Source organism: Cervus elaphus, chromosome 17 (assembly GCF_910594005.1).
Source record: "Cervus elaphus chromosome 17, mCerEla1.1, whole genome shotgun sequence".
Classification (NCBI taxonomy): Eukaryota; Metazoa; Chordata; class Mammalia; order Artiodactyla; family Cervidae; genus Cervus; species Cervus elaphus.
In genome coordinates this window covers 14,281,825-14,309,227 of record NC_057831.1, presented here as the reverse complement: position 1 = coordinate 14,309,227, position 27,403 = coordinate 14,281,825, and the positions used below count along the sequence as shown (strand labels likewise).

The following is a 27,403-nucleotide window of genomic DNA, read 5'->3' as shown; positions in this document are numbered from 1 at the left end:
ATGAGATTTTTTTTTTAATTGACCTGTACTTGGTGTACAATACTATATAAATTTCAGGTGTACAATACAGTGATTCACAATTTTAAAGGTTATATTGCAGTTTAGTTATTATAAAATAATTGCATTAGTCTCCATGTTGTACAATACATCCCTGTAACTTAATTTTTTAAAACTTTATTTTTGGCTGTGTTCGGTCTTCGATGCTGTGGGGCTTTTCTCGGGTTGTGGCAAGTGAGGGCTGCTCTCTAGCTGCCCTGTGCACGATTCTCCCTGCAATGGCTTCCCTTGCTGCAGAGCGTGACCTCTAGGGTGCTTGGGCTCAGTACTTGTGGCATGTGGGCTCAGTACTTGTGGCATGTGGGCTCAGTAGCCGCAGGTTCCGGGCTCTAGGGCACAAGCTCAGTGGTCGTAGAGCACAGGCTTGGCTGCTCCGCGGCATGTGGGATCTTCCCAGATCAGGGATTGAATCCATGTCTCCCGCATCGACAGGCAGATGCTTTACGAGGGAGCCACTACGGAAGACCTATAGCTTAATTAAGACCTTAAGACCTATGGACTTACACCTAATAGCTGGACCTCTTAATCCCCTATCCCATCTCGACCCTCCTCCCTCCCCTCTCCCCACTGCAATAGTTTGTTCTCCATGTCTACGATCTTCTATTTTGTTTTATTCACTACTGTGTATTTTTTAAGATTCCACATACAAGTGATATCACACAGTCTTTGTCTCTCTCTGTCACACTTATTTCACGCAGCATAATACCCTCCAGGGATATCCATGTTGCTGCAAATGACAAAAAACTTCATTGAAAACATACATTTTTCATTTGTATCCAAGCTTGTCTCTCTGTAAGATGATGTCATGTATGGAATATTTATGAATCCTCACATGTAAAATTTTCAAAATTAGTACATTCATTAAGTTATTTAAAGCGTAAGAGAAAAAATGTGCAACAAATTTTGTTACATATGTAGTACAAATAGAAAGAACTCACTTATAAGATGTTCTTTACAAATGATGCTGCAATTTTAAGCAAAATTTGTGCCTCATAGAAAATATTTCATTGCACACAAGCTTATTTTTTTAAAAAAATATATGTTAAGAGCACAAAGGAAGGGACACACCATAATTCATCTTGTTTAATGTTGAACAGTGGGAATATTCCTATTTTAAAACTGTGAACAAGACAAAAAAGTCCATTATTTCCATTACTTCTTGATCAATTCTGGGTAGTATTAACCAAAAGTCAAATGAAAAACAAAGAAATTAAAGCATAAAAGTTGGAAAAGAAGAAAAAAAACATTCCCAACTTATGCAGATAATATTTGTGAAACCAGAAAAGCAGAGAGAAACTGAAAGAAAAATTAGTCAACAATTTTGTCTCTTTTCTCAAAATTAACATAAAGTCCATTACTTTCTTTAACATAGAAAATCTCCAGATTAAAAGTGAAAGAAATAGTCAATTTAATTTATAATAGCAACAAAAATGATTAAAATGCCTAATTATAAATTTAACAAGAAATCTACAGAGCCTATTAAAAATGTTTTAAAGGCTTTACTTAATTGGATAAATATATACTGTCTTGTATGTAATTATAAAATATTGTAAAGGTGTCAGTTTTCCATTGTTTCCTAATATGATTACAATAAAATTTCTTGTAGAATTTTATTTTAATTTGAGTTTGTATGACAAAAATCAAGCATGTGCAATTAACCAAGAAGATTCTAGGGGTTAAAAAAAAGAACTGTTTGTAACAAGGTAGCCCTACTAGATGCTAAAATGTATTTTAATACATTCTAAAATAGTTTAATATTTCTTTTTAGAAGTGGTAATAGTCTACTACTTCTAAAATAGTTTATTATTAGTGTAGCAAGTGACAGAAAGAACAATGAAATAGCATGGGGAATCCAGAAAGAGAAATTGATCCCCCCCAAAACTGAAATTTTGTATATGATCAATGTCGCCTTTCAAATCAACCAGAAGAGAGCAGATTATTCTATATAGTGTTATTTAGGGGAGGAAAAAAAGCTAAATTCCTATTTGCTTCACAAAAACAAATTAGAGATAGCTCAATTATTTAAATGCCAAAAAATGTAAAAGAAACCATAAAAATAATAAAGTGATAGCAAAAAAAGAAAAAAATCACCTTAAATAAAAAAGATCTTTGTAGACAAAATTCAGAAGCCTGGGTGGAACAAAACTCATACATTTGATTGTATAAATATCTAAACTTTCTATGCAGGAAAAATATTATAAGCAAAATTAAAAGACAAATGGAAAAGTATGAAGTCACTCATTGTATAGAGAGACTGCATATGTTAACAACCTAATATGAAAACAGAAAAGGATATGGAGGGACTTCACACAGGCACAGGAAAAAGGCTGTGATGATTCTTGGTGGGGAACCTTGGGTTTGGAACTGCAGATACTGAAGGTCAGCTACAATATATCCCTGAGTTTTCAACTGCTTTTAAAGTTGGCACTCCTAACGACTGCTCTCTCATACTCAAAGGTCAACTGTACTATCGTTGGGCTTCCCAGGTGGCGCTAGTGGTAAAGAACCTGACTGCCAATGCAGGAGACATAAGAGACGCGGGTTCGATCCCTGGGTCGGGAACATCCCCTCGCGCAGGAAATGGCAACCCACTGTAGTATTATTGCCTGGAAAATTCAATGGACAGAGGAACCTGGCAGCCTGCAGTCCGCGGGGTTACTGAGAGTCGGACATGACTGAAGCGACTTAGCACCACTATCCCCTACAAGTTTCTTATCTACTAGTGTCCATAAGGGCTTCCCCGGTAGCTCAGCTGGTAAAGAATCTGCCTGCAGTGCATGAGACCTCGGTTAGATTCCTGGGTTGGGAAGATCCCCTCGAGAAGGGACAGGCCACCCACTCCAGTATTCTTGGACTTTTTGGTGGCTCAGACAGTAAAGAATCCGCCTGCAATGAGGGAGACCTGGGTTTGATCCATAGGTCGGGAAGATCCCCCGGAGGAGGACATGGCAATCCACTAGTATTCTTGCCTGGAGAATCCCATGGACAGAGGGGCCTGGCAGGCTACAGTCCACGGGGTCGCCAAGAGTCGGACAGGACTGAGCAACTGACTACGCAAAGCACATTGTACCTAAGAAAAATTCCCTAAAGTGCCACCAGAGGGCAACAGAGGATCAGTCATTTGCCTGACTGCGCCAGGTGGTGGCTGCCACAATAGAGTGGAAATCTCCCCGCTCGGGAGCTGTTCTACCGGGAAAATGGGGAGGGGCTGTGAAATGAGACCTTTGCCAGCTCTAACAGGACGTTATCGTAGTTAGATTCACTTGGTGGCTGGAGCAACTGGTGGAATTTAACCTTGTTAAACTTTACCCATTAAATAAACCCGATTTAAGCCAAAGTCTATGTAGATACTATTCTATTCCTTTTGGGGGTAAAAAGCGAACAGTTACTGAGAGCGTTTTATGAGCCAAATACTGTTCTAAGCCCTTTGCTGGTACACAGCCTTCCATTTACTGCTATACAAGTGCTCCCATTTTGCAGAAGAGAAAGGTGAGGTATAAAGAAGTGAGGTAACTTGCTCAGTCTCTCAGCCAGGAGGGGTAGGGCCGGGAGGTGAGTGCTCTGACGCCAGAGGTCGTATTTATCATAACTGCTCCATCACACGGGGAACCTGTGCAATGAAAGGCAAACCCAAATGTCTAATAAAATGGTATTAATTGCAGCTGGCTGGCAATTCATAGTTTTGTCTTTATAGAAAATGACTTTCTTGGGAGCTTTCCCAAGGCACATAACCATGCAACTGCATCCCATACCTTGCGATTTTAGCACTATTTTGTTACCACAAAGAGCACTGTAATCTGTCCATTGCCATGGCTGTTGGTCTCTGAACCAATCTCTCCCCACCCTCCTCTCCACAGCGTTGGCAATGTCCCTTTATGGCTTTTCTAAGCCCAACTTAAACTTGACTAGAATCTGATATGTCCCCCAAATACATATTCCATATCTCTTCCTCCCCACACTTAAGGCCAAAATTTTTACCTGCTAATCCTGGGTGGGTGGAGAGGAGCCCTGAGGAATGTAAAAGCGTGACCTGGGAGGTGGGTGCAGGTGAGGCCTCTGCAGGGAATACGGATAGTTTTCATGACAGAGGAAGCTAGTTTGGGGGAATGATGAGAAGTAAATCTGAAAGGGTCATGTTTTGTTTTGTTTTGTTTTAAATTAGATTACAGAAAGCAAGAGTTAGGGTTGCCAAACTGGTTTCTCCAGCCCAATCTATCTTGGGATGGAGAGATGGCCAAGTACCTATAGTTGTGCCTTCTGGGCTCACAAAAGCGCCAGACTCTGGGTCAGCAGAAAAGGACCCTTTAGCGTCTGAGACACACACACTCACACACATATGGGTACACACTCCTGCTCACACTTACAGGCTCTCACACTTACATACCTCACACACTCATGAGGAATGGCAAGATGACCAGCAGTCATCTGTGAGTACAAGAATTAATTATTATTCTTTTTCTTTCTGCTTTTCTGTGCTTTTCAAGTTTTCTGCCTTGAAAATACATTTCACAAGTAACAAAATATTAAATATTGCAAAAATGTAAGAAAACCAAGGCAAAATAAATTCTATATAATTCACTCAAATTTGGCAAAACTCCTCTGGGAAAGAATATTTCCTCTTGTATATGTCTAATGAGCCAATGGACTCATTTCTATTTGTGAAACTTTATAGTTTCATTCTTTATCTTGAAGAAATCCTTTTGTAATACAAAGTAGTGTACAAAGCTGTGAAATATTTATATATTTTAAGTTATTACACCTTTAAAAAGACTTTACAATTGTGCTGATTTCACATTTGGTTGGAAATTCAGTTTGGGGCTTTATAATGCATTAGAAATGAGTGTGGCTCATAAATATTTAGAAAATCTGATTAAATCATGATTGCTCTTTTCCTTTGAACAATCACAATAGGAGCCTAGAATCACAGACATGACGTCAGCAGAACTTCACCCCCACCCCTGATTTTCTCCACAAAGACTGGGGTTTCTGAATGTCCTCTCGTTCTGGTCGCACGTGTCACAGGCAGCCAACCTGTGATCCCGAATTGGCCAACAACAAACTCAACAAACCATTCACAAGGGATATTGGAATTTCTACTTTCAAAATGAAGTTTTGAAAACAGTTTTCATAAACCAAATATCTGAGTTTATGTATAAGGAAGTGAATATTCTTCCTTGATTATCCACCCCCCTGCTTGCAGTGAATCTCCTGTGAGTTCTCAACCAGATGGGAAAAGCTGAGGAGTAAAGATCAGCTTCATTCTGGCAGTAAGATAAGGTAGGAGCAGGCAGGGGTTTGGGCCAAAATCGGGCTTCCTTTCTCTGTTCCACTTTTCCTTACTGATTTTTCCACCCAGTTTGAAAGAGTGGGTGGAGAGACTTTGCCCTTACTTTTCATGTGGTGGCAGCATTCCTGAGCCAAACTTGGGTCCACTCACCCCTCCCAGGAAAGCCAATCTTCTGATATTGGGTTGTGGTGAAGGAGAGTGTGGTGTTTATTGTAAGGAGATATACAAGGAGTCAAGGCAACTCATGTTTCAAAGGCCTGAACTCCCCGACGGCTCTCAGGGTAAGATTTTTAAAGACAGGGTGAGGGAGACGGTGGTGGGGTGTGAGATGAGGTCATGGACATTCTTCTGATTGGCTGGTGGTGAGGTGACCAGGGGTCAACATCTTCAGTCTTCTGGTTCCAACTGGTCTGGGGCCTGCGCATTTGTGGTTAGCATACAGTTAACTTCTCCTACCTGGTGAGGGTTTCAGAATCTGCAAAAGAGCTCGACGATATGACTCAGAATATTATCTATAGCCCTTGAGGAGGAGCTAAAGGCCCTTGACTTTGTTTAGTGGCTAACCTATTAGTATTTTGTCGTCTTGACTATTTTCCTTCATTTCTGGATTTTCTCACTTCTCTGATTAAATTTATTCTTTGGAACTCAGGAAAGGCCCGAAAATGAAAGTGTTAGTCACTCAGCCATGTCTGACTTTTTGAGACCCCATGGACTGTAGCCCACCAGGCTCCTCTGTCCATGGAATTCTGCAGGCAAAAATACTGGAGTGGGTTGCCATTTCCTTCTCCAGGGGATCTTTCTGGCCCAGGGATTAAACCCAGGTCTCCTGCATTGTAGGCGAATGCCATCTTGAGTCACCAGGGGGCCCTGAACCAGGGAAGGCCTAGGAGGGTAAAGTTTTGCTACAGACAAGAAGCAGGTAGAGAACATGGGTGCAGTGAGGTCTGACCTGAGAAGGCCCAGTAGGATCCTGCTTGGTTACGGCAAGGTGTGTGTCCTACAGGAGGACATGTGTGCCACAACCTTTCAGAACCTGCCAAACCAAGGGGAGAGCAAAAGCAATCATTTTCTTCAAAAGTTGTTCATTTACAGGGAATAGAGCTACCTCATTAACAATATGAGGAATGTGGTAATAAATGTCATGCTTACAACTGAACATGTCTGAGTTCTTTTTTCCTGTTGCTAAAAACATAGGACTCGGTATATGAAATGGGGTTTTATCAGTGGATTGCCTCATGCAATGTCCATGGTGTTTGTTTCAATTGCACTTACTTAGGATTTTATATATTTCCTTCCTTTGGATTAAATAAATGGATTTAATGATCACTAAAGTGAAGAGGGTGAATCATGAAGAGTTTTTAAAATAAGAGTTCAGTTTCAGGAAGAGCTAACAGCAGTGTTTACTGGGCTTCCTGTTTGGCTTAGAAATGAATGGAGTAAACAGACCATTATGGCCTCATGTCCTCCCCTATCAGGGAGAGAGCTGGTAACTGAACTCTTCCTGAAACAGCCTGTGAGTCTTGCAAGAAATGGAAGCTGATGAATAGAGGTTTTATTTGTTTCTGGCCTTGATTCCTCAATAACGGTCCAAGATTTTAGGCAGAGAACCGAGGTTTGGTGTGGATCCAGGGTTTTGTATTAGGAGCCAATTTGAATCAAGAGCCAAGAGCTGAGGAAAGGTCAGACGCCTTGACCAGGGAGGAAGGTTGGGAGTGGAGACAAGGAAGAAGGCTCTCTGTCGAGCCTAAGTCCACAAAGACCCGGATCCTCCCCGCCCCTCAGGTCCTGCACTAGTGGAGGCTGACTTTGTCCTTCTGAACTGCAGTCTCCCAGAACATGGACAGATGTTACATACGGGTAAAGTTCTTCATCTTAAAGGAAAAAGAGGAAGGTCAACGCCCTCAGTTCAGTTCAGTCGCTCAGTCATGTCCGACTCTTTGTGACCGCATGAACCACAGTATGCCAGGCCTCCCTGTCCATCACCAACTCCCGGAGTCCACCCAAACCCATGTCCACTGAGTCAGTAATGCCACCCAACCATCTCATCCTCTGTCATCCACTTCTCCTCCTGCCTTCAATCTTTCCCAGCATCAGGGTCTTTTCCAATGAGTCAGCTCTTCACATCAGGTGGCCAAAGTACTGGAGTTTCAGCTTCAGCATCTGTCCTTCCAGTGAACACCCAGGACTGATCTCCTTTAGGATGGACTGGTTGGATCTCCTTGCAGTCCAAAGGACTCTCAAGAGTCTTCTCCAACACCACAGTTCAAAAGCATCAATTCTTTGGCGCTCAGCTTTCTTTATAGTCCAACTCTCACATCCAAACATGACTACTGGAAAAACCATAACTTTGACTAGACAGACCTTTGTTGGCAAAGTAATGTCTCTGCTTTTTAATCTGCTGTCTAGGTTGGTCATAGCTTTTCTTCCAAGGCACAAGTGTCTTTTAATTTCATGGTTGCAGTCACCATCTGCAGTGATTTTGGAGCCCAGAAAAATAAAGTCAGCCACTGTTTTCCCTATCTATTTGCCATGAAGTGATGGGACCGGATGCCATGATCTTCGTTTTTTGAATGTTGAGTTTTAAGCCAGCTTTTTCACTCTCCTCTTTCACTTTCATCAAGAGGCTCTTTAGTTCTTCTTTACTTTCTGTCATAAGGGTGGTGTCATCTGCGTATCTGAGGTTATTGATATTTCTCCCTGCAATCTTGATTCCAGATTGTGCTTCATCCAGCCCAGCATTTCTCATGATGTATTCTGCATAAAGTTAAATAAGCAGGGTGACAATATACAGCCTTGATGTACTCTTTTTCCTATTTGGAACCAGTCTGTTGTTCCATGTCCAGTGCTAACTGTTGCTTCCTGACCTGCATACAGATTTCTCAGGAGGCAGGTCAGGTGGTCTGGTATTCCCATCTCTTGAAGAAGGTTCCACAGTTTGTTGTGATCCACATAGTCAAAGGCTTTGGTGTAGTCAATAAAGCAGAAATAGATGTTTTTCTGGAACTCTCTTGCTTTTTTGATGATCCAGCTGATGTTGGCAATTTGAGCTCTGGTTCCTCTGCCTTTTCTAAAACCAGCTTGAACATCTGGAAGTTCACGGTTCATGTATTGTTGAAACCTGGCTTGGAGAATTTTGAGCATTACTTTATTAGCATGTGATATGAGTGCAATAGTGTGATAGTTTGAGCATTCTTTGGCATTGCCTTTCTTTGGGGTTGGAATGAAAACTCTCCTTTTCCAACAAACACTGAATCCCTAGCACACAGTATGTATTAAATAAATGCTCTTCTACTAAATTGAAGTAGTTTGGAAATGGCTGTTTGAGTCAGGAGGACCCTTGTCTGATTCACTGTAGACTAGCACCTGAACTATTATACAATTATATATATATATATATGTATATATATAATCTGATATAATATGAGATATATATATATATATATATACACGATAGATGGTAAAAAAGGAGATTGAGATGGTAAAATAAACACAAGCCTGGTCATTACTCCTTAAGAATGCTGAAAACAGAGTTGATGAGTTGCAGCTAAAATGCACTTAGAACTGTGGATAATCATTCTTTGTCTCCTCCTGGTCTCATAAGCACAGATGTTTGAGAGATGTCTGTGATACTATGTAACACTCTGACTTTATCACATATTCATATTATGAGTTTAATATTTTTTTCCTCTGTGTAATACTGTGTTACTGCGATTTATAATGAGAAATATGTATTTGGTTAGCAGCGGAGCCAAAATGAGTTCAGTAGATCAAAGCTTCCTTTGGAAGCAGGCACCTTTATGAAAGATATCAGTCATCATGCTGTCCAAGGGGATCCTCAGCCATGGTGACCTGGAATACGAGGTGTGAGCCCCACCTTACCCTGTGGAAATCCTGGCAGTAAGAATCTGAGGTTTGTTAATTCCAGCAGGGGGAAGCAGCTCTTTGGGACCTTGTGTGTACTTTAGCTGACACATGGTAGGTGCTCAGTCAATAGAGAAGAACTCCTTTAAACATGTCCCAGAGAACAGCAGACAGTTTTCTGAGCAAGGCTGGGAGAAAAGCCATTTATCCAATAAACACAGAGGGGATAGGGTTTGGTCTTATTCAATCCATCACATCCTTAGAGGAGTCCACGCAAAGTTGGGAAAGACTTAAAGGTCACTCTCACTTACTCTCTTGGGATCCTCATCTCTCCTCCCTTCCTACATATGTTCCTGCCTTTTTATGTCCCCTTTTCTGTGACCCATGTCATAATCACTTTTCAGGAAATTTCTGACTCACTTGTCTCACTAAGGAGAAAATAACTAAGAAAGCATTTATTTTATATATCCCAGGTGTATTTGTCTTTTATTGGGGTTGGACAACGGAATAAACTGTAATCCAAAGTCTGTTTCCAGCAGTGGAACTGAAGGTAGTGTATGAATTGGGACCAGCTAAACCCCAATGTACATGATCAAATACAACAGAATTTCATAGCTGGTTCACACAGCAGTTCAGTGTGGATGCAACTGGATAGTTTTCCTTCACATGGTGATTCAGAGACCCACACGTTGGGCCTTACCGGTACACTCAGGCAGCAGTGGAAGGAAAAGAGGGTGTGTGCCTTGCTGCTCTGAAAATTCAGGCCCATTAGAGTCTTACCACCTCAGAAGAAAAGCGAGGATGGATTTGGGCAGATGACCAAGTCTTAGCCAAAGTCCCAGAGCGTGGAGCTTTGTTGCTCTGGAGGGTGCAGACAGGAGGGAGGCTGACCTTTTACCAGTCAGGAGACCACATCCTGTAACCAGTCATCACCTAAACTGGGGCCTCTTGCTGGTGCTGTGCTGAAATTCCCAGGGTTTTCCGGCAGATTCACTTAACGTTATTTAAACCTTTGCAGTTGTCCCTAGGTTTGTAGCAGTAGAAAGGGACAACGTGCCCACAGGGCCCAGAGCTGTTCACATTTCCTCCACAGCTCCCAGCAGATCCTGAATTCAAAGAGGAAATCCTATGAGCCCCCTGACTGCATGGGGCGCCTGCCCACTAACTCAGGGCCTTTGCTTGTTCAGGACCAGCCTGGACCCCAGATTTCTCCTCTTTTTGTCAGTTTCTTCTCTTTTCAACTGTGTCTTCTCAACTATTTTACTGCTAATTAGCACCTAAACCAAATGCTGAAGAAGCGCTGGAGATGGTGAAGTAAACAAGCCTGCTAATTACTTCTTAAATCTGGTGAAAAGAGTTGACCAGTTGCAGTTGAAATGCAGTTAGAACTGTGGATGAATCACCGTTTATCTCCTCCCCGTCTGCTAAATGCATATACTTAAGAGGCATCAGTGATATTATTTAACTCTCTAAATGTATCACATATTCATGGGAAGAAGAGTTTAATGCATTTTTCTCACATTGTGATATTGTGATTTAAAATAAGTATATTTTAGATCTTTGTCCGCTTTTTTGCTCAGAGCTCCTAAAACCCTTAGAATTTCCTAAAGGAGGAGAATACAATTATCTTTTATTATGTTAACGAGCTGACCTTTGGAAAGCACTTAAGTGTTGAGGGCTGGCTGCCGGATGGAGCCAATGAAGTTAATTAGGTTAGAACTTTCAGTCCCACCCACCACTTTCCAGGGAAAGAAAGGCAGGAGGTTGCGTCAATCATCATTGGCCAATGGGCCCGTCAATCATGCCTAGGTAATATCACCGCAGTAAAACCGCCAAAAGGGTTGGGTGAACTTCCTGGATGGTGCAAGGTACCTGAAGAGGTTGTGGGACCCTGCCCTGAGTCTTCTATGTGGGTGTTCACCTGTATCCTTTATCACATCCAGTTAAGGTAAGTAAGTCTTTGTGTGAATTCTGTGTGCTGCTTCGGCACATTAAATTCAAGGATGGAGTCTTTGGAAGCTCTATTGTTAGTAGGTCAGAAGCACAGGTGACATCTAGGTTTGCAAATAGCATCCCCGTGAGGGGCAGCAGTCTGGTGGGACTGAACCCCGACTCTGTGGAATCTCATGCTATACCTGAGTAGATGGTGTCAGAGTTGAATTAAACTGTAGGACACCCAGCTGGGCTGGAGAAATGGGTGGTGTGGGGAAAACCCCAAGACATTTGGTGATTAGAAGTGTCAGAAGTGAAGTGTTTTTTTTTGTTGTTGTTGAGTAGTAAAGGAGGTATACAGGAAAGAAAAACAAGAGAAAGGCGTAGGAAGGAAAGACTTTTTCCCCCCTATGCTGTAGGAAAAAACTCTAGGTTTTTCTTAGTTATAGCAAGAAATCATTGTAACAGCATCATAAGTGGGGTGCGGCTACTCCTTGTGCAAAAGTCAATAAAGAAGCCAAGCTGGTGGAAAGGGAAATTTGCTTTATGTTGGATGCTGGCAACCTCTGTGGGGGGGAGGGGCCCTGTTGGGTCGGTCCAGAGGTCAACTCCTTCCCATTAACACTCAGTGGGTAAGAGCTTTTATAGACAGGGTTGGGGAGAGGGGGGCTATGTGTAGAAAGAGCACAGACAGCCCTGAGCATCATCTTGAAATTGGTCACCTGTGGTCTGCCCAGCGTCATGTTGATTAAGTATTGGCCATTTTCAGTCCCAGGGTCAGTTTGTTCCCTTTCCTTTGAGGCCAGGTCCCAGAACTGTGGCAGCTCGGGTCATGGTGACAGTTAGGTCCTCGTGTCGTTCACTTCTTCCACCTGGTGGGGGTTTCAGTATCTGTAAGACCCGTCGGAGGAGGTGGCTCAGTTTTACCTGTAGACCTTGTGCTGCGTGGGTGCTTAGTCACTCACCTCGGTTGTGTACAATTCTTTGCAACCTCATGGGTTGTAGCCCACCTGGCTCCTCTATCCATGGGCTTTCCCAGGCAAGAAATACTGGAGTGGGTTGCCATTTCCTCCTCGAGGGGATTTTCCTGACCCTGGGATCAAACCCACATCTTCTGCATTGCAGGCAGATTTTTTTTTTTTAACCCCCAAGCCATCCAGGGAAGACTGTGGCCCTTGAGAAGGAACTAAAGCTCCTTGACCACACTTAATGACTAAATTATTATTATTTGGTCTCCTTTGACTGTTTTGTTTCTGCATTTTCTCACTTCTCCAATAAAATTTATTCTTTGGCTAAATTTTTTTTCACAGGCAAAAGGCAGGCTGAGGCCCTGGGGGTCAAGGACCATAGCGTCCTGCTCCATTTCAGTTAACAGTAAATGTTTATGGAGAAATTCTGTGTCCAGCGTGGTCTTAACTATTTTATGTACATGGTTTCATTTAATTCTCACTACAACCCTAAGTGGTAGATATTTTTATTGCCCAATCATACATACCTAATAAGAGGCAGTGCTACATGATTAAGGAGTCCAGGAGCTGAACATTTTTGTATTATTTACCCTCCATACTCTAATAGGCCTTCCCTGGTGGTTTAGTGGTAAAAAGTCTACCTGCAATGCAGGAGACACTGGTTCGTTCCCCTGGAGAAAGAAATGGCAACTCACTCCAGTAGTCTTGCCTGGAAAATCCTGTGGACAGAGGAGTTGGGCTGGCTATAGTCCTTGAGGTTGCAAGAGTTGGACATGACTTAGCCACTAAACCACCATGCTCTAATAGGAAACCATGGCATGCTCATTTTTAGGGGGAAAAAATATGGTGAATGTGTTTTTCTTTTGAGAAAGTGAATTAATCTGTGAAATTCATCTTTTCTTCACAAGGTGAGAGTGGAATGAAATAGCTCTTCAAGAGCTGAGATCTCCTATTCTATGATGATAACTCAGTCATTAAAGCAACACTCCCTGGACAGGCTTCATCAAAATAGTGACAAGAGAGTACAGGCATACTGAGTTTCACTGCAGTTCAATTCATGGTGCTTTGCAGGTACCACGTTGTCTATAAGCCAAAGCTTTGTGGCAATCCTGTGTCGAACAAGTCTTTCAGTGCCATTTTTTCCAATAGCATTTGCTCACTTCCTGTCTCTTTCACGTTTGGGTAATGCTTTAAACTTTTTTATTACTATGTTTATTATGGTGATCAGTGATCTTTGTTACTGTCTGACTCACTGAAGGTTCAGATGATGGTTAGCATTTATTACTAATAAAGTATTATTTTCATGAAGGTGTATACACTGTTTTCTTTTTTAAATGTGATATAAATATAGCTTTTATATACATTGGAAAATAAAAAATCTTGTGTGACTTGCCTTATTGGGATATTTGCTTTATTTCGGTGGTCTGAATCAAACCCCAGTATCTCCAAGGTATGCCTGTGTCATGGAATTTAGACAGCCCAGCCTACTGTAAGGGGGAGAAGAAAGTTCACAGCAAGTGACGGTGGAAGGCAGAGGAAGGGAGGCACCGTGGGTGTACCTTTGTCCCCCCACAAAGGACAAAACAGACACTGCTGTTGCCCGTTCTGTTAACTGGTCTATCCAGCTTATGAAGGAGCTCTCCTGAGAGCTTAGGTGGCAGCTGTGGGCTGCCATCAAGCCTCACACTAGATCCTTTTCTGCTCTTTCTCTCCTGTGACTCAACAGATGGTAAGCATTTCTCTAGCAGGCACTGAAGGAAGGCAGCGGTGAGTCCAGAGCAGGCAGCCTGGGTCACCTGGGGGCACGCCAATAGCTGTGCCTAATGACAATATCGGAAAGCCCAATTAGGCTCCAGAAAGTTCCCTTGAGCAATCGCTAACACAGTGTTGACTTTTGTGAGGCCTCCTCAGTGTAGGGCACCTGCAAAAAGCCTCATTAGCTACAGGAAGTCTCTTTTGCTGTTCAACTGCACCTCCAGCTCAGAAACATCAAACTCGTGGCAGGGAGAGCCTGTCAGCATCTCAGGGAAATCTTTTCCTTTGGTTTCAGTTCATGAAGTTTAGCAGCCTCTTCAGTCACCCATGAAGGAACTGAATACCCACAGTAAACTATAGTCAACTCATCTGTTTATTCATATAATAATGACCATGCACGCTATTGTTGTAAAGTTGTGAGCGCTGTAAAGCCCTTTTGAGAATTGGCCTTTAGATACAAATATAAAATTTGTATGTTTTTCTCCCCCACAGAGCTTGCCCTTTCTTCTTTTCTATAATATTTAAAAATTACATATCACATTTAATATCACTGTTTGTTTTAGTTTGTTTGATTTGTCCTGCAAAGAACTTTGCATGATATATTTTTCCTGGATATATACAGATATTCTTCACCTTATGATGGGGTTATGTCCTCATGAACCTATTGTAAGTTGAAAGTATCCCAAGTGGGAAATGCACTGAACACACCTAAGCTACCTTTACATCATAGCTGAGTCTACCCATGCTTAGAACACTTAGATTAGCCTGCAGTTGGGCAAAATCATCTAAGGCAAAGCCTATTTTATGATAAAGTGTTGAATATCTTGTGTTATTTGTTGAATACTGTACTGATAGTGAAACACAAAATAGTCGTGTGCGTCCAGAATGATTAAGTGTGTTGGTAGTTTATCCTTGTAGTCACTTGGTTGACTGGAAAACTGCAGCTGCCACCCAGAATCATGAGAGAGTGTGGTAACACATATTGCTAGCCTGGGAAAGATCCAGATTCAGAACTTAACATATGATTTCTACTGAATGCATACAGCTTTCATACCACCGTAGAGTCTACGAGTCATTAAATGGAATCATCTTAAGTTAGGGACCATCTATAAATTCCATTCATAGTCAAGTGACTTCAAAGATGATTGCAAAGCACATTTTGAAGTAAACAAGTCTCTCCTTCCATCATATAGTAAGTCTTTATTTCCTGTTTATTATACGTCTGTATTCTTCGAGATCCTGGGAATACAGCAGTATTTTGGACCGACTGGGCAGGGAAGGTCTCACTGAGGTGACACTTGAGTAAAGATATGAGGACGTCCCTGGTGACCCAGTAGTGAAGAATCCACCTGCCCATACAGGGGACTCCGGTTCAGTCCCTGGGTCAGGAAGATTCTACATGCCACAGGACGACTAAGCCTCGACCAAGCTACTGAGCCTGTGCTCTGGAGCCACACACTCAGGAGCCTGCACTCAGCAACGAGAGAAGCCACCGCGGGGAGGATCCTGAGCACTGCAATCAGAGGGTAGCCCCCTCTTGACAAAATAGAGAAGGCGTGTGCAGCTCTGAAGACCTGGATCAGCCTAAATAGATAAAGATTTGAAAGATGCAAGAGTGTGGTTTACAGCTTGAGGGGAAGAAGGGCTGGTCAGGGAGAAGAGTCAGTGTGGTCCTTTACATACACGGGTTGATTCCTTTGGGTCCATGTGTTGCAAAGGGAGACCATAGTTACATAAGGATTGGGTGTGTTTATGACTGTGAGTTTGTGCCCCCGGCCCCCTGGTGGGCTGCCATCTATGGGGTCACACAGAGTCGGACACGACTGAAGTGACTTAGCATGCACACACGCATTGGAGAAGGAAATGGCAACCCACTCCAGTGTTCTTGCCTGGAGAATCCCAGGGATGGAGGAACCTGGTGGGCTTCCGTCTATGGGGTTGCACAGAGTCGGACTCCACTGAAGCGACTTAGCAGCAGCAGCCCAGTCGCTAAATTCATATATTGAAACATCCCAGTGTAATGGTGTTTGGAGATGGGTTCTCTAAGAGGTAAATTAGGTGATGAGGGTGGAGCCCTCGCGAATGGGATTTGTCCCCTTACAAGAAGAGGCTAGAGAGCTCTCTTGCTCTTTACTTCCCTCTCCGACACAATAGAAGTTGGCAGATTGTAACCTGGAGGAAGGTTTCTCTGAAACTGCACCGTGCTGACACCCTGATCTCAGGTCTCCAGCCTCAAGAACTGTGAGAAATGAATTTCTGTTGTTTATAAGCTACCTAGATTATGGTAATTTGTTATAGTAGCCCCAAGAGGACTGAGACACCTATATAATTAACTAATTGGTTTGGAAAGGTAAAATACTGTGAAGAAATCTCAGAAGTGTTAGTCTAAAATGGCTATATAAACAGATTTGATTGTTTTATTGCTAGGCTTTGTTAAATTTAGATAAAACCACTATTTTATCAAATAACTGATTTAACTGCATTTCACTTTGAAGCAATTATTTTTATGACAAATAACAGAAAAGCTACTCTGTAGAGAGAAAACGTACAGGTATGAGACAATGATCAATAAGTTCAGGGAAAATAAATTAAGAGTAAATCTCACGTAGAGTATCCTTCACTTCAGTCACTCAGTCATGTCCAGCTCTTTGCAACCCTATGTAATGCAGCATGCCAGGTTTCCTTGTCCACTGTCTCTTGGAGTTTGCTCAAACTCATGTCCATTAAGTCAGTGATGCCATCCAACCATCTCATCATCTATCATCATCTTCTCTTCCTGCCTTCAATCTTTCCCAGCATCAGGTCTTTTCCAATGATTTGACTCCGCATCAGGTGGCCAAAGTATTCGAGCTTCAGCTCCAATGAATATTTAGGGTTGATTTCCTTCAGGAGTTACTGGTTTGATCTCCTTGAGTCTCCAAGGGACTCTCAAGAATCTTCTCTAATACCGCAGTTCAAAAGCATCAATTCTTTGGTACTTAGCCTTCTTTATGATCCAACTCACATTTGTACATGACTACTGGAAAAACCATAACTTTGACTATATGGACCTTTGTCTGCAAAGTGATGTCTCTGCTTTTTAATACGCTGTCAAGGTTCATCATAGCTTTTCTTACAAGGAGCAAGTGTCTTTTAATTTCATGGCTGCAGTCACCATCTGCAGTGATTTTGGAGCCCAAAAATAAAGTCTCTGTTTCCATTTTTACCTATCTATTTGCCTTAACGTGATGGGACTGGATGCCATGATCTTAGTTTTTTGTATGTTGAATTTTAAGCCAGCTTTTTCACTTCCTGTTTCACCTTCTTCAAGAGGCTCTTTAGTTCTTCTTCGCTTTCTGCCATAAGCATGGTGTTGTCTCCTATCTGAAGTTATTGATATTTCTCCTGGCAATCTTGATTCCAGCTTGTGCTTCATTCAGTCCAGCATTTCTCATGATGTATTCTGCATATAAGTTAAATAAGCAGGGGGACAGTATACAGCCTTGACATACTCCTTTTCCTATGTGGAACCAGTCTGTCATTACACGTCCGGTTCTAACTGTTGCTTCTTGACCTGCATACAGGTTTCTCAGGAGGCAGGTAAGGCGGTCTGATATTCCTGTCTCTCTGAGAATTTTCCACAGTTTGTTGTGATCCACCCAGTCAAAGGCTTTAGCATAGTCAATGAAGCAGGAGTATGTTTTCCTGGAATTCCCTTGCTTTTTCTACGATCCAACAGATATTGCAATTTGATCTCTGATTCCCCTGTCTCTTCTAAATTCAGCTTGTAAGTCTGAAAGTTCTTGGTTCATGTATTGTTGAATCCTGTCTTGAAGGATTTTAAGCGTTAACCTCGCTAGCATGTGAGATTAGCACAATTCTGTTGTGATTTGAATATTCTTAGGCTTCCCTGGTGGCTCAGTGGGAAAAAATACACCTGTAATGTGAGGGCGCAGGAGACACCGATTTGATTCCTGGTTCAGGGAGGTCCCCCTGGAGGGGATGGCAACCTACTCCAGTGGTCTTGCCAGGAGAGTCCTCATGGACAGGGGAACCTGGCGGGCTGCAGTCCACAGGGGCCCAAAGAGTTGGACATGACTGAAGTGACTTAGCAGGCACATTGAGTATTCTTTGGCATTGCCCTTCTTTGAGATTGGAATGAAAACTGACCTTTTCCAGTCCTGTGGCCACTGCTGAGTTTTCCATATTTGCTGTCATATTGAGTGCCGCACTTTAAGAGCATCATCTTTTAGGATTTGAAATTGCTCAGCTGGAATTACATCACCTCCACTAGCTTTGTTCATAGTGATGCTTCCTAAGGGCCTCTTGACTTTGCATTTCAGGATATCTGGCTCTAGGAATGTGACCACATCACTGTGGTTGTCTGGGTCATTAAGACCTTTTTGGTATAGTTCTTCTGTATATTCTTGCCACCTCTGCTTAATATCTTCTGCTTCTGTTAGGTCAATACTGCTCTGTCCTTTATTGTATCTGTCTTTGCATGACATGGTCCCTTGGTATCACTAATTTTCTTGAAGAGATCTCTAGTCTTTCCCATTCTGTTGTTTTCCTCTATTTCTCTGCATTGTTCACTTAAGAAGGCTTTCTTATCTCTCCTTGCTATTCTTTGGAACTCCGCATTCAGATGGGTATATCTTTCCTTTTCTCCTTGGCCTTCCTCTTCTCTTCTTTTCTCAGCTATTTGTAAGGCCTCCTCAGACAACCATTTTGCCTTGTTGCAGTTCTTTTTCTTGGGGATGGTGTTGGTCACCACCTCCTGTACAATGTTACGGACCTCTGTCGGTTGTTCTTCAGGCACTCTCTCTATCAGATCTAATTCCTTGAATCTATTTCTCACTTCCACTGTATAATCATAAAGGATTTAATTTAGGTCATACTTGAATGACCTAGTGGTTTTCCCTACTTTCTTCAATTTAAGTCTGAATTTTGTAATAAGTTCATGATCTGAACCACAGTCAGCCCGGGTCTTGTTTTTGGTGATTTTTACCACAGTAAAATAAAATTTTAGAAAATGAATTGAGGTGAAAGTCTTTCTTCAAGGGAAAATTAACCTGACATCATTTTCCAGCTTCTATTTATGAGTCAAATAAATCTAATAATTTGAAAGTATTTAATTTTATAAGCTTGATATGATCTATATCTCTCAATCTTCTGTTAATGGCTGTGAATATCCCTAAACTGCCTTATGTGTGGAGGCAAGCATTCTAGTTGTCCTCCCCATATCTGAATAATCACAACAGGAGTCCTTCATTGCCTGGGCACTTATTATCCAGTTTTCCAATCTGAGAAACTATAGGGGAGGAAATGGTAAGAGAGCAAGTGTGCTCTAAGCCTTTAGCTGGTATTGCTCGATGGGGACATTGTCAGTCCCAGGAAGAGAAGGTAAGCACCCTTTGTATCTGCCCTGTGTTGGAGAAGGATCCACACTGTCCTGGGCTTGTGAGGGTCCATCATCCCCTCACCTTCTTGGAAGGTCAGTAGAGTTTCTGCCCTCAGCAGGTGTTCAGGAAACTTTTCGATGTGGACACAATGATTAATTTTGTCTTCGAGTTCAAAGGCTGGTTCTGTCATTTTGAGTGACAGTCTAAAGGTGCAGGACAAAAAGAAACAACCCAAAGACTGGGATCCAGGCTCTCTGGCAGGGCAGAGAAGGTTCCAGATAGGGCTGTGCGGTCCGGGCAGGCCTGGCCTTGCAGGCTTTGCCCACTGAAGCATCTGAGCATGAGAGGTCACAAAAGGTCATGAGCCACTCGGCATTTCAAATCTCTTATTTAAACAGTGCCAACTTCCAGATAAGAGTTTTTATTTTTTATTTTTCTAGCTCCTTTTAAACACGGTTGGTATTTCTTACTGTTTGGGGACAATAAAATTGTAATGGCCTCTTCCTTTGTAGAGAGTTTAAGAATCTGCCCAGATTTTCAGGGACTTCATGCTCTCCAGCAGTGGTTTTAAATTTTTGTTTTTCTATGTTTGTTTGCTTTTAATCCAAAGTGCGTTATGTGGCTTGTCATCTAAATGGTTCTGTCTATCTGGTGTGTTGTTCTTAACGATTCTCTGTGGCATCCTTTCCATTCCTCACTCCCCAATCACCAGAAGTTAATAACAGTAGAACTCTAAACAAATGAGCCATTATTTCCAAGGGACCGTTTCTGCCAGCATTAGATTATTTTTGTATTGTATGAGATGGTTGCCTAGGAGGCTTTTATTTTCAGTAACCACAGTTTTCGTTGTTTCTTGATTTTATGGATGGTAGAAAACAGTTTTGGATTCTACATAGAAAAATTGTCTTTAAAATCTTCAGCTACACAGCATATGATTTCCTATAAAAGTCTTACTGTGAAGAAAAGAAGAGCCTTTTAATGGAAGTAATAACAGGGGCTTTAATACAAAGCTTGTAGTGGAGAGAGCTTCTGTAAGCTAAATCCTATATCTTAGAGCCCCTTTAAGCTCAGTGGATGAACTAACTATAATACTATGATTTCAGCCTGTAGACAGTAATTTTTCCAGACTGTTTATTCACTTGAGAAAGTCTCTAATGATGGAAAATGACTTTTAACTGATGAGGTAGCTATTTTTTGCAGATCAAAAATGGTAGAAAAGCAGCAGTTTTATAGGTCCGATTTTATAGAAGACTTAAAATGATAGTTTTTTTTTTTTTAAAGGACAATGCTTGATGCATTCAAAAACCTGGAGAAGTAGGAGAGATGGGAACTATAAAAATAATACAGAGCAATTGGGTGACCAGGGGCTGAGTCTCCAAATGTCTGCTCTTCTGCATTAGTTCAAAGTTCAGCGCTCTCAGATTTTGTGGAACATTTACAGTGAGCTAGTTGCTATGCTAACTAACCTCTATATGATCTATATATGCTGTTTAGAGATACAGTCTATCAGTAATCTATAAAGTTGCAGTACAGTCAATAATCTGAGGTATTTTTATCTTATTTGTATGTGGGCTGCCCTGGTACCTCAGATGGTAAAGAGTCTGCCTACAGTGTAGGAGACCTGGGTTCGATCCCTGAGTCAGGAAGATCCCCTGGAGAAGGAAATGGCAACCCTCTCCAGTGTTCTTACCTGGGAAATCCCATGGACAGAGGAGCTTGGCGGGCTATACAGTCCATGGGAGTCAGACATGTCTTATTGACTCAACAACATTACAGTTAGAAGCTCAGTTACAAATGCCAGCATTTATTTTTCTATCAAGGATGCATCAAAAGTAGATAACAGCTCAGCTACAAGAGTTATGGTTGGATGGGAATGGGGCAGGAGAATGCTAGGGAGACAAGTTTTCCTTTCCTCTTCTTGGTAAAAGTGTTAGTCGCTCAGCTGTGTCCAGCTGTTTGTGACCCCATGGACTGTAGCCCTCCAGGCTCCTCTGTCCATGGAATTCTCCAGATAAGAATACTGGAGTGGGTAGCCATTTCCTTCTCCAGGAGATCTTCCCAACCCAAGGAACAAACCCAGGTCTCCTGAGTTGCGGGTAGATTCTTTCCACTCTGAGACACTAGTGGGATTGTCTTTATTTCATTCCAGGGTCCTGGGGCACTGAGAACATTCTAGGAGATGGTGGATGATAAACTCTCCCAAATCGCCATATTTCCTTTTCCAACTTATATCCAATTCATATTGTAAAAATAGAAATACAGATGTATTATAAGGGACACAATGTTTTCTAAAAATGGGGGAGAGAAAAGGCTTCAATTTTTAAAAAAATTTAAAATTAGTTTTTATTGGGGTATAGTTGATGTAATGTATTGTGTTAGTTTCAGATATAGAGCAGAGAGAATCAGTTACACATGTGTATACAACCATTCTTTTTAACATTATTTTCCCATATAGGCGATTACAGAGGGCTTCCCTGATGGCTCAGTTGGTAGACAATCCGCCTGCCAAGCAGGAGACCCCAGTTCAATTCCTGGGTCAGGAAGACCCGCTGGAGGAGAAGAATACCCACTCCAGTTTTCTCAGGCTTCCCTTGTGGCTTAGCTGGTAAAGAATCTACCTGCCATGCGGGAGACCTAGGTTTGATCCCTGGGTTGGGAAGATCCCCTGGAAAATGGAACAGCTACCCACTCCAGTATTCTTTTCCCGTACAGGCCATTACTGAGTATTGAGCAGACTTCCCTGTGCTATGCAGTAGGTTCTTACCGTAGCTTCTTTATCTATTTTATACACAATAGTGTCTATATATCAACCCCAATTTCCTAATTCATCCCCCGCTTCCCCACTTGGTATCCATACATCCATTCTCTATGCCTGTGTCTGTCTCTATTTCTGCTTTGCAAATAAGTTCATCTGTATTATTTTTCTAAGTTCTACATATAAAGGATATTATTAGATTTGTTTTTCTCTTTCTGATTTACTTCACTTTGTATGACAGTCTCTGGGTCCATCTACGTTTCTGTAATTTGCACAAATTTGTCCCTTTTATGGCTGAATAATATTCCATTGTATATATGTATCATATCTTTATTCTTATATTGATGGACATTTAGGTTGCTTCCATGTCTTGGCTATTGCATATAGTGCTGAAATGAACACTGGGGTGCATGTATTTTTTAAATTATGGTTTACTCCAGGTTTATGCCCAGCAGTAGAATTGCTAGGTCATATGGTAATTCTATTTTCCTTTTTTAAGGAACCTCCATAGTAGCCTCGATGGTGTCTGTATCACTTTACATTCCCATCAGCAGGGTAAGAGGTTTCCCTTTTCTCTGTACCCTCTCCAGCATTTATTGTTTGTAGATTTTTTTTTTGATGGCTATTGTGACAGGTGTGATATGATGCCTCATTGTAGCTTTGATTTGCATTTCTCTAATAATTTGTGATGTTGAGCATCTTTTCATTGTTTGTTGACCATCTGTATATCTTCTTTGGAGAAATGTCTATTTAGGTCTTCCATCCATTTTTTCATTGAGACTTTTTTAAATATTGAGTTTCTTGATCTACTTGTATATTTTGGAGATTAATCCTTTGTCAGTTGCTTCATTTGCAAATATTTTCTCCCATTCTGAGGATTTTCTTTTTGACTTATTCATTATGTCTTTTGATGTGCAAAAGCTTTAAATTTAATTAGGTCCCATTTGTTTATTTTTGGTTTTATTTTCATTACTCTAGGAGGTGGGTCAGAAAAGATCTTGCTTCGATTTTATGTCACAGTGTTCTGCCTATGTTTCCCTCTAAGAATTTTATAGTATCTTGCCTTATATTTAGGTCTTAAATTCATTTTGAGTTTATTTTTGTGATTGGTGTTAGGGAGTGTTCTCATTTCATTCTTTTACATGAAGAGTCTGCCTTTTCTTCCTTGTGTATTCTTGCCCACTTTATTAGGCAAATGTAGGTGTGTGGGTTTATCTCTGGGCTTTCTATTCTGTCCCATTGATCTGTATTTCTGTTGTTGTGCCAGAACCATACTTTTTTGATGTCTGTAGCTTTTCAGGACAGTGTGAAGTCAGTCTGATTCCTGCAGCTCTATTTTTCTTAAGATTGCTTTGACTATTCGTGGTGTTTTGTGTTTCTATAAAAACTGTGAAATTTTTTGTTCTAATTCTATGAAAAATACCATTGGTGATTTGATACGGATTGCACTGAATCTGTATATTGCCTTGGATAGTATAGTCATTTTCACAATATAGATTCTTTGAATCAAGAACATGGTATATCTTTCCATCTGTCATCTTTGATTTTTTTCATCAATATCTTACAATTTTCTGAGTATAGGTCTTTTGCCTCCTAAGGTAGGTTTAGGTATTTATTCTTTTTGATGAAATGGGATTGGTTCTTTGATTTCTATTTTCTGATCTTTCATTGATAGCATATAGGAATGCAAGAGAATTCTGCATATTAATTTTTTAAAGATTTTTCATGTGGATCATGTTTAAAGTCTTTCTTGAATTTGTTACAATATGGTTTCTGTTTTATGATTTGAGTTTTTCGTCTTGGGGCATGTGGAATTTTAGCTCCCTCACCAGGAATCAAAGCTGCAACTCCTGCACAGGAGGGCAGAGTCTTAGCCACTGGGTCACCACGGAAGTCTCTGTGTATTCATTTTGTACTCTGCCACTTTACCAAGTTCTCTGAGCTCTTGCAGTTTGCTGATAACATCTTTAGGGTTTTCTCGCATGGTATCCCATCATCTGCAAACAGTGATAATTTTAGTTTTTCTTTTCCAAGTTGGATTCCTTTGATTTTTTTTCTTCTCTGATTTCCATGGTTAGGACTTCCAAAACTGTGTTAAATGATGGTGGCAAGAGTGAACATTCTTGTTTTATTCCTGATCTTAGAGGAAGTGCTCTCAAGTTTTCACCGTTGAGAATGAGGTTTACTGTGGGTTTGTCGTATATGGCCTTTATATGTTGATGTAGATGGAGATTCTTTTTAATCATAAATGTATTGAATTTTGTCAAAAGCTTTTTCTGCATCTATTGAGATGATCATATGGCTTTTAGTCTTCAGTTTGTTGGTGAGATGTATCCTAGTGATTGATTTGTGGATATTGAAAGATTATTGTATACCTGGGGTAAATCTCACTTTATCATGGTGTATGATCCTTTTAATGTGCTGTTGGATTTGCTTTGCTAGTATTTTGCTGAGGATTTTTGTGTCTATGTTCACCAGTGATATTGGCCTGTAATTTTCTTTTTTGTGTGACATTTTTGTCTGATTTTGGTAACAGGGTAATAGTGGCCTCATAGAATCAGCTTTGGAGTGTTCCTACCTCTGCAATTTTTTTGGAAGAGTTTCAAAAGGTACAGGTTAACTCTTCTCTAAATGTTTAATAGAATTTGCCTGTGAAGACATCTGGTCCTGAACTTTTGTTTGTTAGAAGATTTTTAATCAATTTCAGTACTTGTGATTGATCTGTTCATATTTTCTGTTTCTTCCTGGTTTATTTATTCTTGGAAGATTGTACCTAAGAATTTGTCCATTTCTTCTAGTTGTCCATTTTATTGGTGTATAGTTGCTTATAGTAGTGTCTTATGATCCTTTGTTTTTCTCTGATATCCATTGTAACTTCTCTTGAGGAAAGGCTTTTTAAAAATTAAGGCCTTGAACACATCCCTAATATGTAGATTTATAAATGTAAATTCAGTTGTGAAAGGTTAGTTTCAGAAATTTTGTAAGCTGTGAGAATGCCTTTAACGTACCACCTACCACGCACACACGCATACACATTCCCCCTTCATGCGCCTAAGCTTGCCCTTTACTTTGAACATCTTGTGTTTGAGAGTTGAAGTTAGATTTCTTTCTAAATCTCTTCTTAACCCATCCTTCCAAAACAAATCTAATGAAGCCGATGCAATGCAGGGCTGAGATGTGATGAACCAGTTGGGCAGCAGCATGGGTTTCTGTACGGATCTAATACAGCTGGAAAAACTAGAAATTTTCCTAGAAGCTTGTGGGAGAAACTGGCTCTCCTTTCTCAGGAGGTTGGTTTATTGATTCATTCATTAGACGATTGGTTTTTTCATTGTCTACTTTAAGTCAGTCATTTTGCCAAGAGTTGTGGATACACAGATTGTTTTGATGTAATTCCTACCCTCAGTGAGAAATGACAGTGGGATTCAGACAAGTAGATTGTCAATGACACTATATCGAGGGGGCTAGAAAGGAGTGAGGGGGCAGAGGATGCTACACGGCACCATACAGGGTCAGGTGACGTATCTGTGGGGCCCTGAAGTTAAGAGGTCTTCATACAGAAACCTTACCCCTAGTGTCATGGTACTGTCTACTGGCTTCTTTCCTTCATGTGCACTATTTTTGCAACTGATAAAATAAATGTATCCAGGTGGCTCAGTGGCAAAGAATCCGCCTGCCAATGCAGGAGACTCAGGAGATGTGGGTTCAATCCCTGGGTTAGGAAGATCCCCTGGAGGAAGAAATGGCAACCCACTCCAGTACTCTTGCCTGGAAAATCCATGAACAGAGGAGCCAAGCAGGCTACAGTCCATGGGGTCGCGGAGAGTCAGACATGACTGAGCTGCCCAAACACACACAACTGACATCAGGCAAATGTAAAGACAGGTGACATACCGAGAAACTACTAAGAGCAGTGAGTGATCTTAGCTGTAAACACTTTTTCATTCATACGTTGTCAATCATAGAACAGCCATCCTTAAGAACTGTAGCCAAGGGGGTTGTATGGGCCAAAGAAAGGAGGGGTTTGAGTAACTTGTCTAGGAATTAATGGCCATCTCTACTACTCAGGGAGGGGAAAAAAATCCATCAGCCCTTTAGTCTGTTTCTCAGTGGCTAATGAACCAACCATGTAAAACTCCATTTTTGTACACCAAGTTGGCTATAAGGAGTACTTAGGAGGCAATTAGCAGTAGTCAACACCTAGAGGTAAGCATCTCGCGACATAGTACGTACTTAGTCGCTCAGTTGTGTCCAACTCTTTGGGACCCCATGGACTGTAGCCCACCAGTCTCCTCTGTCCATGGGGATTCTCCAGGCAAGAGTACTAGAGTGGGTTGCCGCCCTTCTCCAGGGGATTCTTCCCAGCCCAGGGATTGAACCCAGGTCTCCCACATTGCAGGTGGATTCTTTACTGTCTGAACCCCAGAGAAGCCCTTGGCATGGTATAAATCATCTTAAGTGGAATTAGTCCCTACCCTTCATGTTTATTTCCTAATGTTAGGTCCATGGACCAGTTACATCAGCTCCATAGATGATGCCTGTTACAAGTACAGGTTCTTGGGTCTCTCTTAACATTTACTTATTATGAATCCATTTGGATAATGGCCCGAACATGCATTTTAAAAATAAAATTCAGTGATTTTATGCACACCAAAGCTTAGGGAGTTCTGGTACAGCAGTTTACAATCTTAGAGTACAACTTGGCATAGATATACAATAAGGTAAGAACATAGAGAAATATAGGGAATATATTTAACCCATGATAATAAATGTGGATAAAAAGAATAACACTTACTATATTGCAGTTCCTGAAACCACTGAAATAATTTATATTGAGCAAAAATGCATGAAGCAAACAAAATGATGCTTCAGAGTTTTTCTTGGACTTGCTAAGATTATGAAAAATATCTTTCAGTTGGACCTGAAAAGAGTCTGAAAATCACTCTTTACTGAATTTGCTGAATCATAAAATAGTTCCATGCACGTGTCATGAAACTTCTAGACATATTGCATACATACGTGGTGGGAGGAAGGTTTACCATGGGTGAGGACAGAGACAGATTCTTCTTCCATGTGTCTGTCATGCCTTTCAAAGGAGGAGCAAACAACTTTGAATACTCTACATACCTTTCAGCATCAGAATCCTCTTTACTAATAAGTGCTAACCGCAGAGATGCTAATTGCTTACCAGTCTCAGACCCAGGAACTTCAAGTAGATTTTTCTGGTGAGCTTAATTGGCTTTTGTACTATGTTGCTCTCACTAGTGGTAAGTTCAAGGTGTATTTCACAACACTTTAGTGTAAGTACAAATTTCAAACCAGAGCCAGTTTATTCCATGACAATAGGATGGGGTGAGGGGGGTGTCCCATTATAATCAAGAAGAATTGTACAAATTTTTAAAAACAT

The 27,403-nt window shown here is 41.2% G+C and overlaps 1 long non-coding RNA gene across 1 annotated transcript; it reads left to right on the top strand.

The window, feature by feature from the left end:
- Window positions 1-14: 14 nt before the first annotated feature.
- Window positions 15-23,328, top strand: LOC122673490. The gene is made up of 3 exons (XR_006334695.1): window positions 15-25; window positions 1,703-1,705; window positions 23,198-23,328. It is a non-coding gene; the product is annotated as an uncharacterized LOC122673490 (long non-coding RNA).
- Window positions 23,329-27,403: the final 4,075 nt, after the last annotated feature.